The sequence below is a fragment of the Copadichromis virginalis genome, linkage group LG2 (genome assembly GCF_057382275.1).
Source record: "Copadichromis virginalis isolate Kocher_CV1m ecotype Utaka linkage group LG2, C_Virginalis_male_GT1.1, whole genome shotgun sequence".
Taxonomy (NCBI): Eukaryota; Metazoa; Chordata; class Actinopteri; order Cichliformes; family Cichlidae; genus Copadichromis; species Copadichromis virginalis.
The window spans coordinates 13,765,295-13,785,665 of NC_140619.1; the positions used below are offsets into that span (position 1 = coordinate 13,765,295).

Consider the following 20,371-nt stretch of genomic DNA (forward strand, 5'->3'; position numbering starts at 1 on the left):
TTTTAATCAATCAACAAAATGCAGTGAATGAACAAAAGAGAAATCTAAATCAAATCAGTATTTGCTGGGACCACCCTTTGCCTTCTTCTGGGTACACTTGCACACCGTTTTTGAAGAAACTGTGCTGGTAGGTTGTTCCAAACATCTTGGAGAACTAACCACAGATTTTCTGTGGATGTAGGCTTCCTCACATCCTTCTCTCTCTTCTTGTAATCCCAGACACACTTGATGATGTTGAGACCTGCGGGGGTTGTACCATCACTTCCAGTACTTCTTGTTCTTCTTTACACTGAAGATAGTTCTTGATGACATTGGCTGTGTGTTTGTCCTGCTGCAGACAAACACACATTTGGGGCCAATAAATAATCATTTATATCTCTGAACGCATTCTTTGTTTACAGCATTTTTTTCACACCTGCCTAAAACTTTTGCACAGTACTGTATATAAATATGAAACACAATTTAACGAGTGCCACAACATGCAAATATATATATATTTTTTCAGGTTTAGGGTTACTGAAGTTGGGCTAGCTTGTATTGAATGATGTGCTAAGTGGTGGCTCACTACACAGCTATGTTAGCATAACATAAACAAAGTAAAGCTGGAGGATGAACGCTAACTTTTCTCCACTCGATAAAAGTTAATGTGAGGGTTCCCGATGGTTAGGGACAAATGCAATGGCATGGCAGGATGCTATAAACAGACCAAACTTCAGTCAGGAGAACAACTGATATAATCCATCTCTGCCTTTTGTTTTGTGTAGTGTTTACCAGCCTTAATAAACGGCTCGCTTTCTGTTAACTAGTGATGGGCAGATGAAGCTTCATGAAGCACTGAAGCTTTTCATCCAATTGGTTCACCCCAGCGCAAAGCTTCTTGAAGCTTCATTTGCTCTAGTAGGACACCTACTGGACGTAAAAATATTAGTTGGCATGAATTTGAAGAGTTTGGCCTTTTGCACACAGCCTGTAAATGTCAACAACAAAAGGAGTGTGTAAAACATCTATGTTGTATTGATGGCATTATACTTTGTATATTTATACTGGCAGTATGGAAAATGATCATTTGGAAATGCTTAAAATGGAAATGATCATTTACTGTGAGGTGAGGTGTGGTTGGGGTGTGGACAGTGGTTGTGCTTTTGTAATGTTGAGGTATGGACAGCTACACACTGAGGCGTCAGTCCTGCGCATATTTTATTCTGTAAAAACTAAATTTTCACTGCTTTTATAACCTTTAGTGGGGAGAACATAGCTAGGATTTAATGATTTAACAAATCTTTTGAATCCTTTGTCCTCCACAATGCTAAATGGCTGGTAGTCCTCAATCACCATGCTAACCAGGTCTTCATCTATTTGAGATTCTTCTCCTGAGGAAAGACAATAAAGACAAAGCACAAATATAAATATCACACACGTAACTTATAACAGTTGTATAATATTGTTATATCATTTAGTAACATTACTGCATCCTATATTATCATGGCATTTGATGGCTCACCTGGTCTTGCTCCACAATCGCTGTTCCCCTTATTCTCATGCAAAGCTCTGTAGTGCCTAAGCATGGATGAGGTGTTGTTGTTATATCCCAGCTCCCTGGCACATAGCAAACACTTCACCTTGTACAAAAGTAAAGACAGTTTAACATAAATTGTATTGCACCATCAGTATTATGAAAATACATCTTCTGTAGAAATTTACATACCTTGTTGGGAGGAATAAAATCAAAATGTTCCCACACAGGGGAGGACATCCTCCTCTTCTTAGCTGGCTCCATTCTCTCCTGGCTTTCTCTCCTCACTCTCATAAACCTCCAAACTGTCTCCAAACTCTCACTAAACGCAACTCTCCATCAAACACCCACATTTTGAATGAAGTCTGAGGGGTTTATATCGCTGTCATAGCTCGCGGCAAAGTTCGAACCACTTCATGAACCAGTCACGTGGTACAGCTGGGCAGCGAGGCTTCGGACGTCATCATTTTCAGCTCCTCCCATAAATGAAGCAAGCCTCGATACGCGCATCGCGGAAACGCCCCCGCCTTGATACAGAACGTCACATCACTACTGTTAACATTCAAGTATAATCCACGTTCCTTGGTGTCTGCGTTTTGGGTCCTTTTCGTCAATCCATCCATCTCTGCCAGACTGTGACACATGGGCTGGGCTGTAGTTACATCGTAAGGTTTTAAAAACTGAGCTGTAAAATAAACAGTGGTAATAAAAACTTAGAGAGGCCAGCAGTGATCGCTGACTCTTTTTAGAGACTTGTTCAGATTAAATGAGATACAAAGCATTAAAACATCTTAAACACAGAGTAGTTTGGACCCGGAAGCAAAGTTCATACGCCATCACTTAAAGACTGGATTTTTAAAGTTTGTCTGAAGCTATTCTAAATTTTTGTCCTTAAGTACCATAAACACACACACAGTAGTACTTGTACTCAAAGGTGACCACTGAAAATAGTCTCCTCACCCATCCCTGTATTTGAGGTGCACATTAATAGTTACAGCGCCCTCTGTCACATTATCTATATACTTTGATTTTTAAAAATATGAAACTACAAAGTTATGACGCTTATTTAACGGTGGAATTGGTTGAAACATAATTTCTCTTAAAAAAAAAAAGAAAACATACAAACCTGATGACAGTTTACATTGAAGTCCTGTAAGTTGGTGCAACCAGTTCTATTTATGTGCAGTTTGTTATTTCTCAGGAACCGCTCGACTCAGGCACAAATGAGAACGTTCCAAGTCTGCACCATAAAATCTATTTTCAGCATCAGTTTGCCAAACCAGGCTTTAAATCCTGTCCTAAAGGTTGGACTGAAGTGAAGTTTTACTTTAAGAAGAAAAAAATGTCAAAGAAACAAAGATTATAAGTTACAATATGGAGGTTTCGTCACGTTAGCTGCAGTTTGATGTTGGGGACACATTTACGCCTAAAGTTCTTTTTAATCCCAGACTTACATTAACATTCAGCCTACACAGCAAATCCAGCATGTCCAAATTAACACCGTCGGATTTGATTTCAACACTATTAAAGTGTCTATATGGGTCCACACCAGAGAGTGTTAATTTAACTCTTTTTGGAGAGTTGGTACGTTAACTCTGATTTAATGTTAAACACCAAATCTGTCTGGAGTTGATAATTTAACACTTGGTGTTAAGAGTTTATATATTAACTCTCAAAGAGTATTTTAGTTTAACTACGTAAGAGTTATCTTCTAATTCATTCTAAAAAGTAGGAATTTTACTGTTCTGAACTTCTAGAAATTTCTTTTGGAAATAAACATTTACTAAAAAGATGCAATGGTTTTTGAAAAACATTTATTCTGAACTGTGCACCACAATTTCAAAACATTTTCTGAAAGACGTAACAGTATACATGTTCTCACTTTCATTAGAGTTTTGTTTATCAAAAGGTCTGACATGGTAAATGCAAATAACAGCATTCTCATCACTTATTTCTTCAATACAATATGCATGTCCTTCATTCATCCCTTTGTGGAACTTCAACGCACTTCTGCTCTCCCCCATATTCCATCTTCACAAGCATATCCTGTGCGGAGATTGAATAAAAATTAGTTGACACTAATTAATGGCACAAATAATCCAGTAAACAATTGCAGCACAGTAAAAAAAAAAAAAAAAAGGAATCCTCTTTGAGCCATTACTTGTGTAAAATATTTTCCCAAAAGACAAGGACACAGGCAACAGGTAATACTGAACTAAATGTAAAACCTCAACCTTTTTCATTTTTACCTAAACCGTGTGCACAAAACTCTGGAGGGATCTATGCTAACGTAGAATCCAGTCAGGACGTCTGCTACTGCTGTTTGCTCGTTTTTTGTTTTTTTTTAATGGGCGATCGTTTTCAGGCTTCAAGTAGCACCATTATACCAACATTTCACATTCTACACATTGTTTTAGGTGTATTTGACCAAAGGTTTGACTGAAAATTCACATGCAAGCTTTTTTTCAGTGCTGTGGTATTTGCCCGCAAACAATACCTTTCAGCTAGCTAAAACAGAATATTATGCTATCACCGAGCAACATGGCTAATGCCTTTCACACAGCTTTGTCTCAGCTCCAAAGAGCCACAGAAGTAAAAGCTCATAATAATAATTGAAACAATCTTTGAAAAAATGACTTACCAAGCATGGCAAACAACTCAAATATGTAGAGCAAAATGTTCTGAAATGGCTTCACTTCAGCTTCGATTGGAGCCGTGCTGGGGGCGGAGTCTGTGAATTTACTCTGTTGGTGTCATAGCCCTTCTAGGAGTTCAGAGTTAAGAGGTCAAGAGTTAATGTTTCCATTGTAACACCTCCAGATTTGACAGAGAAACACTCATTTTTAACACTCGATTTTAACTACTATCATTTTACACCTCAGAGTTACATTAAAAGAATGTGACTCTGCTTAGAGTAAAATTAACTCTACTTTTGCAAGAAGACTATTAACACCAAAACATTTAACACTTTTGAATTTGCTGTGTACTATCATCTCTGTTATCCTATTAGTGAGCATGGCACTTGGAATTGCTGCCAATCTAATCTCAACTTTAATTTAAAACTTAGCAAACCGAGAAACCCCGCTGGTCTAATCTAATCATGATCTCACCCTGTTTGGGAATAACTGGATGGGTCATAAATGGTTTAAACCAGGAGTGTAAGTCTGGGTCACAACAATATCTTCAAACGACTGCAAAAAGTCAGTTCATCTCTAGTTTGAGGATAAACTCAAGTTTGAGTAAGCTTGAGCTCATTTGACCTCCACAGTCCAGTTCTTCTGACATCTGGCACATGCTGTGCCCTGGCCTGCTTGTAGAGTTAGTAACACTTGATAGTAGCTGCCACCATGAAGATCACTGTGCTGCGTAACAGATACATTTATACGACATGTGAGAGAAAAGTCTGTTACCACAGCCAAAGTCACAATTAATTTCACAATTAATCCATAAAATGCATAAATTTGTCTCTGTGCTCTGCTTACAGAAAGCAGCCGCTGCATATTGAAGATATGGACTCCGGATCCACACAGTTTGTTTTGCTAACGGTTATTTCACCTGTCATCACATGGTTGCTACTCTCTTCCTGCTTGTACAGCCTGTGTGTGTGTGTGTGTGTGTGTGTGTGTGTGTGTGTGTGTGTGTGTGTGTGTGTGTGTGTGTGTGAAAGAGAGAGAGGTGTTACGTGTAAACACAGGCCAGCCGAGGATCTGGAGACAACTACGCTCAAGCATGGTAGCATCAGCCACCAGGTTATTTTATCCAATATAAATCCAATAAATGGATGAGACACTTCTTACTCTGGAAAAAAAGGCATTGTTTAAAAAAAAGAAAAAAAGAATCATTTAACATGTGCAAAGTTGCAGGTATTGGTGCTGAGATTGGCTCTGCTGGGGGTTTTCCCACTGTTGCCAAGTGCTTGCTCACATGGGTTCATCTGATTGAAGTGCATCGATATAACAAACAGGTGCAGATAGATGTGTTTGATTATTTTTTTATTTAATACAGAGGGCTAATGTTGTGAATTAGCAACTCTGAATTAAAACTATGAGCTTTTCCAAAACCCAACCAAGTGCTTTGTGCCTGTACTTAATGAAGAGGGTTGTAAAAGCCAAAGTAAATCTCCAGTAAAAACAAAGCAAATTACCAAGCTCTTGAACTCCCATCCTCTGTCTACAGACTGATAAATCTCAGCATTTATTGGGTAGTTTGCCATAAAATTGTTGAGTGCAGCACATAATTTGGACCCAAACACAGAAAACAGGAAGTCGAACACACAAAAGGCAACTTTATAAAAACTGAGACGGGACTGTGCAGCACATGATGAGTGAACAGAAACTAACGCACAGGGCTGAACGGTCACACATCACAGAAACAGATAGGGCACATAAGGCCAAGGCAGGAAACAAGGCAACAGGAACGCATGAAACAGTTTCAAAATAAAACAAAAAACTGGGAACATCTTAAACTTCACAAAATCAATTCAAGTTTTCAACATAATTTTATTTATGTTGCACCAAATCACAACAGTTGCCTATGGGTGCTTTGATTGTAAAGGTAAAGCCCTACAATAATACAGAGAAAGGCTCAACAGTCAGATGACACCCTAGCAAGCTCTTTGGCAACAGTGGGAAGGAAAAACTCCCTTTTAACAGGAAGAAACCCCCAGCAGAACCAGGCTCAGGGAGGGACGGCCATCTGCCGCCTCCAGCTGGTCGTGAGTGGAGGAAGACAGAGGGGAGAATTAGAAAATGTCTTTCATGAATTTCTGTCGATGATTACATTAAAAGTACAAAAAAATACAGAAAATTGTCTTTTTAATGATGAAATGAGTTTGGTTGTAACAGCTATACCTTAATAAATGCAAACCCATTATCGTATTTATTAACAATTATGTAAGAGAAAAATAAGAGAGAGGCTAAAGAAGAGGTGAAAATGAAGAGGAGGATCCTTGAAAGTGTTTGATGAACAACTGCAGCCTATTTTCAGCTCGAGACTCTTCACGGCTCATAAACTCGCAGGAAGAGCAGAAACCATGTCTGTGTTCTCACTCAGGCCATCCCGTCGTCCCTCAGACATGCCCACTGTCTGTGCCCACCGCCGTTTTTTTCCTTTAATTTTTTTGGATAAAAGAAGTGAGATGGCCTTCGTTTCACTCTTTTATTCTATTACTTTCATTTTCTTGTTTTTATGCGTTCTTTTCTCAGAGGAGTACGATTCATCATGATGGAGGAGAGCAACAACAAAACCCAAACTGGGATGGTGGAGGATGATTTATCACCCCTCCCCCCCCTCTCTCTGCTCCACTTTTCTTTCCCTCTCTCTCTCTCTCTCTCTCTCTCTCTCTCTGCTCCACTTTTCTTCCCCCCCCCCTCCTCTCTCTCTCCTACCATTGCTTTCCTGTTCCCCAACCCCTTCCCTTTCTTGATTGTTCCAATAGAGAGAAAGCACACACCTTGGACGTCTGGTAAATGAGCTCAGCATAGTAAATGTAGATAGAGAAGCTAAAGCAATAGAGACACTTCAGATTTCGATGCCAGTAGGGGTGGCTGCAAAGTTTACATTTACACCTACATTTTGGGGTTGATCATGTGCTGTGATTTATGAGGTGAAAGAACAAAAGAGGCAGAGGGCTTTCTTTTTAACAGAGCACATCTGGTCTAATGTAGTAATACAGATAAATACACTGTTACCTGCTTTCTCCTCTCTGGAAGTCACTCTGCACCTCCCAGCCTCTGCACCTCCCAGCGGAGGCTGGTCTTTGTTGCGAGGTCAGAGAAACCTGGTTGATGTAATGCAGATGGTGTCATGTATGAGGCGGTGCAGCAATGGTAAAAAACATTGCCTGTTTGGATTCAGTCACTAAATTATCTCAGTTTAAATGAACTGATGTTTTCGCTGCTTCATTGTGAAAAAAATGGGTTAATGAGATTTGTAAATCACTGCATGAGATTGTCTTTTTGTAATCTTAGAAATATGGTATCTAACCAGATTCTTACTCTGGATGGCATTACCTTGGCCTCCAGTAACACTGTGAGGAACCTTGGAGTCATTTTTGATCAGGATGCCCTTCAATGCACATATTAAACAAATATGTAGGACTGCTTTCTTCCATTTGCGCAATATCTCTAAAATTAAAAACATCCTGTCTCAGAGTGACGCTGAAAAACTAGTTCATGTATTTCCTCACATACAAGGTCTTAAATAATCAGGCCCCATCTTATCTTAATGACCTTATAGTACCATATCACCCCATTAGAGCACTTCACTCTCACACTGCAGGCCTACTCGTTGTTCCTAGAGTATTTAAAATGAGAATGTGAAGGAGAGCCTTCAGTTTTCAGGCACCTCTTCTGTGGAACAGCTTCCAGTTTGGATTCGGGAGACAGACACTATCTCTACTTTTAAGATTACTCTTTAAACTTTCCTTTTTGCTAAAGCATATAGTTAGGGCTGGACCAGGTGACCCTGAATCCTCCCTCAGTCATGCTGTAATAAGTGTAGGCTGCTGGAGGATTCCCATGATGCACTGGGTGTTTCTTCTTTGGTCACTATGTGTTAATAGACCTCTCTACACTGAATCATACTTGTTATTAATATCTGGCTCTCTTCCACAGCATGTCTTTTATCCTGTCTTCCTTCTCTCACCCCAACCAGTCGCCCCTGCCTGAGCCTGGTTCTGCTGGAGGTTTCTTCCTGTTAAAAGGGAGTTTTTCCTCCCCACTGTCGCCAAAGCGCTTGCTGATAGGGTGTCATCTGATTGTTGGGTTTTTCTCATTATTATTGTAGAGTATTTACCTTTAATAACATTTAATAGATTTTTTTTAAATTTATTTACATTTTCAGGGTTTATTTGGAGATACCACCTCACCAGTCTCTGTGTGGAGCTTTACTCTCAGCCAGTCATCCTATCTCTAAGGATGAACCTAGACATTCTTCATACGAAACACATTCTGAATATTTTCCATGTTTACAAGAAGGAAAGACTTTCTCTTTGACATGTCTAACATCACATATCTGTTTGAATCGTGTAGGAGGGACACTCAGTTTGGTTTTGGGGATATTTTTTTTGTTTTATTGTTCACTGCAGAAGCTAGCAAGTAAAAGAGACAAATGATTGTGATACCAGAGGCTTACAGAAACATTGGAGTTGTCATCACTTTAAACAATAGGTTTTTCAAATGATTTATGAGGTAGAACATGTAGGATAACCACTCTACATTTTTGTCACACACTTTAAACTCTCCTCCAGTGCTGAAAATTAACAGCAAGCTTTCTGTAAGAGCTATGCCATACCTGCCACCCTTGAAAATAATATGAATGATTTGTTCTCCCTTGTTTTTAATTTAGCAGACATATTATGAACTTTCAAGGAGATTTTTGCCCGGAGACCCTGCTAATTCCTGTCCCTGATTCAGTACATGCTTCTGCACAAAGTACAGTATGAGATATCAGTGCCCATCTCTGGAGGGCCATTGTCCTTAATTAGAAGTGTGGTTATCTCCTTCGTTCTGCCCTTCATCCTTAGCAGCTCCTCTGCTTCACACAGAGGCTATGGTTCACTTTCAGTTCAGTCCATTCAGTTGAAGATGCAAAAAAAAAAAATCTCCTTTAGTTCAGCTGCTGATTTGTTGGTGGTAGCAAAACCCCGGGTAGCTCATAAGAAGTGTTAGCAAACTGCTGTGTACCTGCAGTGTTTTGTAACGGAAAAGCAGCGTGAGGCCTACTTGCTGTCAAATAAATATTCATAAACACAGAGACGTGAGAATATACTGGACTATTCAAACAGGACCAGGACACACCATTAATCTCATCATTACACAACACACTGTGACTTTATGTGCTGATTGAGCCAAGTGTCTGCAGATGTCTCTCTGAGGCTCCTACCATGAGCTGCACAGCCAGCGTCCAAACGCTGTACCAGACCTGTGACCCTAACATACCTGCACAGGCTCACAGGTGTTTCCTGTTACGCTGGCTAATTAAACCCCTCCTGAGGGTGATGTTGACTTAAGCTGTGATGGGAACTGGATGAACAAGCATTTTGTTTCATGCTAGTCGGACCAGAAGACACAGTGTGGGCAGCACCACAGTTCGACTGTGGAGGACCGTGTGACGTGAAGTTCAGGTTTGGACTTTGTGAACCTGATAGAGATGGCACGATACCACTTTTTTATGTCCGATACCGATACCGATATCATAAATTTGGATATCTGCCGATACCGATATGAATCCGATATAGTGTTTTTTTAATCAACAAAACTGTTTTTTAAAATATCTTGCTGCATTTTGCAAGTCTGCAAGTTCATACTCAAGTTTAAAACAACTACACTAAAGCTATTCTGTTATACCTGTATACAAAAAAAATATTTCATAGTTCAGCAATACTGATCAATCTAATAAACTTAGACCTACACCATCCTCCCTATTCTGGTATTTTAAAGAGTACTTAGCGTAAATATTAAGCAACCTAACTAATAGGGTTCCAACTCCCAGCAACAACAAAAATAAATAAATAAAAAATAGGGAACCACCCCTCACGCTCCACCTCATGATGCTTAATCAACGTAATCAACCTTAATTTGATGCAGTGTGAAAAAAAATGCACAGAAATCAATTATTTTTCAAGAAATATTAAATAGATTCAACATCTTTCTTCAACAAAATTGCAGACTGCACAGATGGTACCTTCCCAAAGGAAAATGTACTATAGCTTACTAGGGTATATATATTAGACTTAATAGTCACTATATACAGTAATTGACTTCTATTCATTTTACATCAAATTAAAACTTTGGGTGTCAGATAATTATTTATTAAAAGCTAGACATTTTAAATGAGAATAAGAAAGAAAAGTATGTCTTTGTGCCCCCTTTTCCCAGTTAATGCCCTATCGGCCCCCCTGGCTAAACTTTGCTAGATCCGCCCCTGCACAGTTACCAGCCGTCAGCTACGTAGAAAAAGATCCTGGTGTAGAAAGTAATATTAAATAAATTCTAACAACAGCTTATCAAGCTTAAACGTGCTGCTGTTGTTCAGCCGCTGGTTTCCTCTTTCTGGCGCAAAGTGGACCAAAAACAAACAAGAGAGACGGACTCACAACAGAAAAGCCGATCAGCTGATCATTAGCAGTTTCAGATTGAAGTAGCAGCCGGAGAGCGAGAGGCAGTCGCTAGTTAAGCTTAACTGGGAATGCTTTACAAACATTCAGAGATGGACTTACACACTTGCTTTACTTCTCTCGGGGATAACTTTGTCGGAGATGAAATGCCAGGTTGCTAGCGAAGCTCCACATGCTATCCAGACCACCGACAGGTCCCGCATGCCACAGCTGCTCTATCACGTGATGCATACTGCTCCGACGTTCTGAGGCGAGTTACGGCGTGTTGCAAGTTTTGTGAGGTGCTTTCGTGATATTTAATGGATCGGATTACATTTTTTTATTTTTCTCCGATATCCGATCCAGTAATTTAGGTCAGTATCGGACCGATACCGATACGTAATATCGGATCGGTCCATCTCTAGAACCTGAATACACAAATTTGTGCTGCTGTCACTTTGAAAACATCTTTACAGTATAGAGCAATGCTGGCAGAACTCTCCTCTTTAAAATGTACCACAAATATTAGTGGCCACTGTACTGCCTGCTCTGTTAGTGTGTGTGGCAGTTCAGGGGCAAAACTATCCTGACCTGTTATACATGGGGAACTGAAACTACAGTTAACTAGCACCTTCTCCCTGACATGCAAGCTATCATTAGGGAGCATTATATTTTAAGCTTATAGAGCCTATAAGTTTATTTAAATGTCAGACCATACACATTTAAACCAAATATACTTCTTTAGAATCAGATACCATTTCTGGAAACTACTGTTTTTCTCAAATGTAAACAGTAAACTGAGCTGAAAGGGAGTACATGAGCTGAGATAGATACTCTGTTCGTACCCAGCTGAGACGAATAACTCATCAACAATACAGTGGGGCAAAAAAGTATTTAGTCAGCCACCGATTGTGCAAGTTCCCCCACTTAAAATGATGACAGAGGTCAGTAATTTGCACCAGAGATACACTTCAACTGTGAGAGACAGAATGTGAAAAAAAAAAAATCCATGAATTCACATGGTAGGATTTGTAAAGAATTTATTGGTAAATCAGGGTGGAAAATAAGTATTTGGTCACCTCAAAACATGGAAAATCTCTGGCTCTCACAGACCTGTAACGTCTTCTGTAAGAAGCTTTTCTGTCCCCCACTCGTTACCTGTATGAATGGCACCTGTTTGAACGCATCATCTGTATAAAAGACACCTGTCCACAGCCTCAAACAATCAGACTCCAAACTCCGCCGTGGCCAAGACCAAAGAGCTTTCGAAGGACACCAGGAAAAGTATTGTAGACCTGCACCAGACTGGGAAGAGTGAATCTACAATAGGCAAGCAGCTTGGTGTGAAAAAATCAACTGTGGGAGCAATCATCAGAAAATGGAAGACATACAAGACCACTGATAATCTCCCTCGATCTGGGGCTCCACGCAAGATCTCATCCCGTGGGGTCAAAATGATCATGAGAACGGTGAGCAAAGATCCCAGAACCACACGGGGGGACCTGGTGAATGACCTGCAGAGAGCTGGGACCACAGTAACAAAGGTCACCATCAGTAACACACTACAACGGCAGGGAATCAAATCCCGCAGTGCCAGACGTGTTCCGCTGCTGAAGCCAGTGCATGTGCAGGCCCGTCTGAAGTTTGCCAGAGAGCACATGGATGATACAGCAGAGGATTGGGAGAATGTCATGTGGTCAGATGAAACCAAAGTAGAACTTTTTGGTATAAACTCAACTCGTCGTGTTTGGAGGACGAAGAATACTGAGTTGCATCCCAAGAACACCATACCTACTGTGAAGCATGGGGGTGGAAACATCATGCTATGGGGCTGTTTTTCTGCCAAGGGGACAGGATGACTGATCCGTGTTAAGGACAGAATGAATGGGGCCATGTATGGTGAGATTTTGAGCCAAAACCTCCTTCCATCAGTGAGAACTTTGAAGATGAAACGAGGTTGGGTCTTCCAACATGACAATGATCCAAAACACACCGCCCGGGCAACAAAGGAGTGGCTCCGTAAGAAGCATTTGAAAGTCCTGGAGTGGCCTAGCCAGTCTCCAGACCTCAACCCCATAGAAAATCTGTGGCGGGAGTTGAAAGTCCGTGGTGCTCGGCGACAGCCCCAAAACATCACTGCTCTCGAGAAGATCTGCATGGAGGAATGGGCCAAAATACCAGCTACTGTGTGTGCAAACCTGGTAAAGACCTATAGTAAACGTTTGACCTCTGTTATTGCCAACAAAGGTTATGTTACAAAGTATTGAGTTGTATTTTTGTTATTGACCAAATACTTATTTTCCACCCTGATTTACCAATAAATTCTTTACAAATCCTACCATGTGGATTCATGGATTTTTTTTTTCACATTCTGTCTCTCACAGTTGAAGTGTACCTCTGGTGCAAATTACTGACCTCTGTCATCATTTTAGGTGGGGGAACTTGCACAATCGGTGGCTGACTAAATACTCTTTTGCCCCACTGTAGATGGCGTCTCTCAGGGAAAAGCCACTCCAGCGTTGTAGTTATACTGTAGGAGGAGCACAGCCTAGTCAACCAATCACTGCTCTTGGTTTCCCATAGTCCCATAGTCTGTGATGAAGCCATTAAAATGCCTGGCTGAGGCCAGATGGTCTGTCATTGTTGAGAGAGACAGAGGAGGATGGAAGGAAGGTGTGGAAGGACGAAATCTCAGCTGGGAGAAATGGAAGGAGGGAGAGGGGGAATGAAAAAAGAAGGAATAAAGGGGAAACAAATGGGGGTCATGTTTGAAGAGGGATGTCAACAATGGGGGATGAAGAGGAAAAAAGAAAATAAGGACATTTAGTATAGACGGAAGTATAGAAGTTGTATATGAGATTGGGAAAAACAGCTGGAGATGGAAATGTAAGGAAAAAGAGAAACTGAATTGCAGAGCGTGGGAAGGGGGAAGAAGAGGAAACAAAAAGAGTAAAATGGAAGAAAGAGGGAGAAAAGTTCCAAGATGAAAAATGTGTATGTAGAGGAAAACCAGTAGCATGTAGTTTAGTAAACTGGCTATTAATCAACATTTGTTAGTTTTGTACTAGATATATTTCTTCAGTTTTTCATAAAAGAAGACAAACTGTACATCGGTGACTAAATAAGAAAATTACCAAAGAAAATTGCTCCACCTGCATTTCTTTGTAAAGTTTATTGGTATAATAATGAAATATGCTCAGAAAAGCAGGAAAAAATGCAATCACTGTTAAATATCACAAAGAAAACATGAGCAACTGTTTAGCAAACCATTGTGGGATAGAGAATTTTAAACTGGCTGTCTCCTGCACTGAGGAGAACCCACAGTCATCAAAAAATACACTACACCAGTGTAAATCACGCGGCACACCTCCAAACAAAAATGTCACAAAAAGCATATTGATCATTTTCCCCATGCAGAAGCCATTGTGAAATTGGCTCGGTTTGTCTCCAGTATACATTTTTGCTTTCTTCTGACCACTACTCATGCTATGGCCTTCATTTGGGTCGGAGTTTTCTCCAGGACCCAGGTCAGACTGGCTACTTATTCTTTTCAAATATGTATCTATTGCTATTATGCAGTTGTCTTACAGCATCACTATTATGTAATTTCTTCGTCTTCTTCTGTTTTACTGGCAGTTGGCAACCCATTTAATTAGAGCAGGTAGTTGTACTGCCCTCTAAGCGACCGGCATGAGTAACGGGCAGTACAGAGTACTAATCAGGTGAAAACCAGATAACCTTCCACAGCACACAGGTTGGGAAACACTGCACTATACTGCCAAAAGTATTTGCTTGTCTGCCTTCACACGTATTTGAACTTGAGTGACATCCAATTCTTAATCCACAGGGTTTAACATGATGTCGTCCCACCCTTTGCAGCTTTAACAGCTACAGTACGTCTCTTCTTGGAAGGCTTTTCAAAATGTTTTGGCGTGTTTATTAGGGGTGCAACGATACACAAAATTCACGGTTCGGTTCGGTTCGATACTTTGGTGTCACGGTTCGATATTTTTTCGATACAAAAAAATGTTCATGCATTTTTAATTTGTCATTTATTAAAATTATAAATATATATTTTAACTCAAAAGTACAGTTTTTGAATTTAACCCTAACCCTTGTGCGTGTTTTTATTTTGACAGCGAATGCGCACCTGCGGACCACTTATGTGCAGCCCTGGTTATTTAGCTCATCATATTGCAGCCACAGAAATTCTTTTGTCCATGAAACCATAAAGCTGCACTTTCTTTTTGCCTTATAGTCTGATTTGTCATAACTTCTCCGTTTTGTGGTAAGCTTTTCTTTGGCTGTCACTTCTTCACCCTGACCTGTCTTATTTGGCTCAGCAGAACTGAAATGCTTTTACACACTCACTCACATAAGCTCAGCGATTCTCTGCACGATCAACCTCTCACATGTTTAAGCTTGCTGCGGGAGATTTCACTTGTCATGTTTGCATAGTAAGCTAACGATTAATAAGACGATGTCAGAGGAATTGGTGCACAAATTATCATCACTCACCAATCAGTACTGTCGCTCTCTATACACAGTTCACGCGATTGCAAAGTGAAAGCAAAAAAACAAGCGCAAATTCAAATGCGATTTCAATATGTCACATATTGACAGTGGCTCACCGATGCCAATGACATAATTACCCAGCTACATTTCCGAAAGAATGCAAAAGCATTGACATATATTTTTCCTTCCTACAATAGCCGGACGGGCAGGGCAGAGATAGATTTTGGTAGCCCGACTGGAAAAATCGCTAGCCCCAGGACGTCGGGCTAGCGATTTTGCGAGCCCTGTATCTGATTGAGGAATCACTCATCTTTGGAAAAGAGAGTTTATTACAGAGAAATGTCTCTTTCCAAAATAAAAGCTATACTATCCGCTTCTTCTGGGCTATATTCTCAGCAGCATAAGGAGAATCATGTGCTAACAGCTGTCTAAATGACTCGGCTAAAGTTAGTAGCATGCTTGCTTTTTTTTGTCTGCTTCCACTTGTCTTTGCACTACGATGATGTCGGCGTAAATGTGCAGTCATATTCGTTGTGTTCCCGCTAGTGCTTTCAGGTTAATCTCGTTGAAATTACCTTAACGCCACAACACGGCAAATCTCCGTTAACGAGCTACCGCCGATCACTCCGTGCATGGGGCTAGACGGCCAACACGTTAACGAGCTAACTGCGCTAACACACTAGTTCACACCAATGTAATTGAGCATTGCATGGCACATTCAACATACTGTTTTACTTTAGTCCATGACTCGCTTACCTTCAGGGTCATACGTCACATGAAAACCAAAATAATTCCAAACGCCAGATCTGAATGACGTTCAATTTGCCTGTTGCAAGGAGAGCTTAACTTCTGTCTCGCTAGCTTGCCCTGCGCTCTTCCCTCTGACTATGCTGTCTGTGTTGAGCGCTCAGTGGATCTGCGCTCGACAGTGCAGCCTAGGCGGAGTAGTCGAACACAGATTCACTGAGCGCTCAACACAGACAGCATCGTCAGAAGGAAAATTGATAAAATAAATTACAAATGTTGTATTGTTCGATACATATGCGTACCGAACCGAAAGCACTGTATCGAACGGTTCAATATCGATACGAATATCGTTGCACCCCTAGTGTTTATGGGAATTTTTGACCATTCTTCCAAAAGTACATTGTGAAGCCAGACACTGATGTTGGAAAAGACACACACACACACACACACACACACACAGAATATAAATACAAATCTGTGTAGACAAATACACACTGTCTGCTGTATTTGTACGTGTATACTGGTGTACGTGTGACTCATCACTCTGATGCATTGCATTGAGCTTGATGATGTAAGGCTTTGATGCAGTTGGTCCATTCCATGACGCGGTTTATGCACTGTTCTTGAGCTAATCTGAAGACCACATGAAATGTGGAGGTCTGTAGCTACTGCCTTTGCAGAAAGTTGGTGATGTCTTCACACTACGCGTCTCAGCATCAACTATTGTAATACCACTAACAGCTGACAGTGGAATATTCAGTAGTGGGTAAATTTCACAACTTGAAGTGTTGCACAGGTGGCATCCTATCACGGTACCACACTGGAATTCACTGAGCTTCTGAAATTTAAGGCGACTTGTGATTTAGTGCTGTATAAATAAAATTGAATTCAAATGAAATTGAATTGAAATAGAAGCAGTCTGCATGTCTAGCTGCTTGATTTCATAAACCTGTGGACATGGAGGTGACTGGAACACCTGAATTCAATGATTTGGATGAGTGAGTGAATACTTTTGGCAGTATAATGTATGCCCCATTACCCTAATTTTAATATTAATAATAAAAATAAAAAGCTTAAAGCTTAAAAGCACTATTTACGTTTGTGGTTTAAACTGGCATCTTCATTCAGCTTAGCGTCTGTCTTTTTAAAGGTTTTTGATTGGCTCAATGGTTTGCTCCATTTTCTTCATTAGCTCAATGTGAACAAAAGAGGAAGAAAGCTGTTTTTCATTCACTGCTGTTCACTGAGTGAACACACACACACGGTTTATTTAGCACGCATGGATACATGGTAACTGATGGGGCTTTGCACTGCGGTCTGTTTAGCTGTCTGAGTGTGTAAACAGAAGAAAATATAGCCCTGCATCACAGATATGACAGCAGCTTCATATTACAAGCATGAAAGGATTAACAAGAGACTGCTTGAGTCAATGAAATTACATTAATGATTTAGAAAAAAAGCTTAATGATTGCTGTAGGGGAGGATGGAGCGTGTGTAAATGAAGGAACTGAGGTCTGATGGATTGAATGATTAGAGGTGTGTGTTGGACATCAGCTGACCTACAGAGTGAGGTACTTCATGTTTGTGTTCGAGCAAACAAATCAGTTCATGTGTTAGTGAACTGATGAATAAGCTGAGATATAAATTAATGAAAAAAGAAATGAATGGGGATGCAAATAAACTGCTGTAACAGGTAGCTGCTGTTCAAAAGCAAGAGATTTACGAGTCTTGTAAGTGGTTAGAACGATGATTTAAATCAATAAACCGAGCGATCGTAGGACTGATGTATGACTGATGCTCGAGCTGCATCACTAAAAGTCTTTATTTGAATGTAAGGTGGAAGCTGAGTTCAGCTGGAGCTTAGTGAAATTGGAAGTGGAGCAGAGGTCTGTGTGCCCGCTGTCAGCAGGGCCAGATGATGCTTTGCTGTATCAGGCAGGTCTGCAGGGAAAGGTGATTCAAGATGGATGAAAAATGATTCTTTTAACCTCCTGTTAACTCTTCTCCACCTAGGCAGGGGCGGAGGTCTCATCTGCAGCCAACCTGAGGCTTCTGCTATCGCACCCTGACATGTATATATGTCAGCACTCTCTGTGTCCCCAAATGGATGTGACCCGCATACATACCTAATCTGCTGTGGATCCACGAGGTTGAATCATGTGGAAATGATGTTACTGAGGTTACTGTGCTTAATATTCCTGGGTAAGTGTGAACTAAGATGCCCTGTTTCACATACAAATAAACTCTAAATTTGTCTTTTAGAGTTCATGTGGATAAATTTATTAGTGCTGGACCCCCAAGAAGTTGATTCTGTTTATCTGGACAGTTCATCCAAAGTTCAACTCTCCTTTCCAGCATCCTAACGTGTCAGTAGGATTAAGGAGGTCCTCGAAGTATTCCTTCCACCGCCCAACAATATCCTCAGAGCACCACTTTCCCCTCCTTAGTCGCCTCACAGTTTTCCAGAATCTTCTTGAGGCAGTCCAAAAGTCTTTTTCCATGGCCTCGCCAAACACCTGCCACACCTGTGTTTTTGGTTCTCTTCACCTCTGGTGTCCATCATCTTGGGGGTTACCATCACACAAACACCTTGCGGTGGTTCAACAGCTTCAGCAATGGAAGTGCTGGTGTAGCTGTTGCTGTTCTGTGAGTCTATTGTGCAAGTGGTGTGATATGCCCATGTAGAAAGGACGGCACTGCAACGATGGACTTGCCCTTACTCTGGGCTCCCTCTTTATTCTGGCAACTGGTACAAAGAAAACAGCACACAGTCTTCATTAACAGCGTGCAAAGCAACTGCAACATTCAGTTCTGTTAAAAAGAATTAGAACAATTACAATCTCATAGAGAAGCATTAGAGCTGAGTGCAAGTCAAAAAGCACCTGACTAGCTAACGAGTATTAGCTTAGCATGCTAACTAAAAATGCTACTCGTGAATAAAGTTACTACCCATGCATCAAAATGCCTGTAACTTTCAGGATACATGCTAGTACTGCTTACAATCAGAATACATGTTGACAATTACCACTATAAGAATGTTTTCATTAGTACAATTACAAAATTGACAACAGTATCGCTCACTAGCACCTACCACCAGCTTGGGAGTTTTTTTCCTTTGCTGAGGCATGCGCTGTGAAACAATTTAGAACCTTAACAGTTGCAGTTGCTGTGTTTGTCCACCAGGTGGCTCCAACTATTCACAAAGCACATCAATTTTGAGGAAATTCATTAAGCTACTTTCTAACTCTGTTACACTGGACATGGTCCATTCGGACTCAATGTCCCCAGTCTCCCTCGGAATGCTTTCGGAGCTCTGGCGGAGGTGGGACGACCTCCTCATCTACAATCTTTTTGTGTTTTCTCTTTTAGCATCATACTGCAGTAATATAAAAAATACATCAACCATCTTTTTAACAGAAAACTGGTGGAGATTACACAGCTGTTTTAAGCTTTTTGAGCTGCAATACTGTGCAAAAGTCTTCAGCCACCTCATTTCTTCATCACATCAGTGGCGTGTCTAGAAAATTTTTGTTGGGGGGGCCAGGTAGGGGCACAGATTTGGAGAAGGGTGGCAGATGTAACTGGCAGATAATGTTTAAAAAAAATTCTACCAACCGTTAACCATAATTCAATAACCCTATAAACCTAACAACCGAATGCACTTTTAACTCTTATCAGAATGAGATTTTAACCACTACGGTGCAAAGTTTTTAGATACTGCGTTGATAAAGTACAAGAGATACAATCAGTGTTTATTCAGCAGTCAAGGACATCAATATTTGCATAGTATTTTTACTGACATGTAGTGCACATATGTCTTGGGCAAAAACATTTTTGAATATTAAAATACAAACATTTGTAACAAACAATTGACAAATTAGCCAATGCCAATGTAAAACTTTATCTGCCTATTAAAAAAAGAAGATAATCTTCTCACAAACTGGTGTTTGATTTTGAAACAGGAAAAAAGTGGGGAAACAACTGAAAAGACTAACATTTGAATAAAACCTGAAAGCAAGTAAATACTTTCTATGCTGCCTTATGGTAAACTTTGGTAATATTGATGTATAAAGAACAACACTGGCTGATGATGAAATACAGTCAGCTGGCATGGTGACACTGCCAGTATTAACCTGCAGGAATGGACTGGGACAGAAAATCGGGCAGTTTGACTAGAGACCGGCCCACCAGGTATTAAAGCCATAAAGACTTTGACTGAAAACAAACCCTGTTGTGACAGTGATGTACAGTCTTGTTGGTATATGTATGATTTCTATACATTTTACGTCAGATAAAAACTTTGGTTGTAAGATTTAGATAATTATTTAATAAAAGCGAGATATTTTAAATGAGAATAAGAAAGAAAAGTATTTCTTTGTGCCCCCCTCTCCCTGTTAATGCCCTACCTGCCCCCCTGGCAAAACTTTGCTAGACCCGCCCCTGTACATTTCCCAGCTGTCAGCTGTTTAGAAAAGGATCCTGGTGTTATTTGTCTCTCA

General features: G+C 40.4%; 1 long non-coding RNA gene across 1 annotated transcript; it reads right to left on the minus strand.

Annotated features, from left to right (window-relative positions):
* Window positions 1-3,310: 3,310 nt before the first annotated feature.
* Window positions 3,311-4,395, minus strand: LOC146717083 (uncharacterized). The gene is made up of 2 exons (XR_014921827.1): window positions 4,155-4,395; window positions 3,311-3,559 (listed from the first exon to the last, which is right to left on the minus strand). It is a non-coding gene; the product is annotated as an uncharacterized LOC146717083 (long non-coding RNA).
* Window positions 4,396-20,371: the final 15,976 nt, after the last annotated feature.